Below are 331 nucleotides of genomic sequence, written 5' to 3'. Positions count from 1 at the left end.
CCACCACTTCACCAAACCCTCCTCTGACCCTCGTATCTGTCCCTCCTTTTCACATCAGTGCCCAAGAAGGGTTCTGAGACCTTGGATCAGGCCAAGGTTTGAACAGTTGATCATGGCTCAGTGAAATGCAGATACAGCCTGTAGGTGTTAAAGGTGAATTCCAGATAGCAGGCAGGTAGGTCCTTAGAGCCATCCAACCACTTACCCAGGAGAGGGAGCAAAGAGGGTCCCCATATCTAGAATTGGCTACTATGTATCCGCTTTTCCCACGTCCTTCCCCAAGTCTCTCTGCTCCCTCTTCTACCAAAAAAAAAAAAAGTCACTGCCACAA

This window comes from Bubalus bubalis, chromosome 2 (genome assembly GCF_019923935.1).
Source record: "Bubalus bubalis isolate 160015118507 breed Murrah chromosome 2, NDDB_SH_1, whole genome shotgun sequence".
Taxonomy (NCBI): domain Eukaryota; kingdom Metazoa; phylum Chordata; class Mammalia; order Artiodactyla; family Bovidae; genus Bubalus; species Bubalus bubalis.
This window is presented reverse-complemented; position numbering follows the sequence as displayed.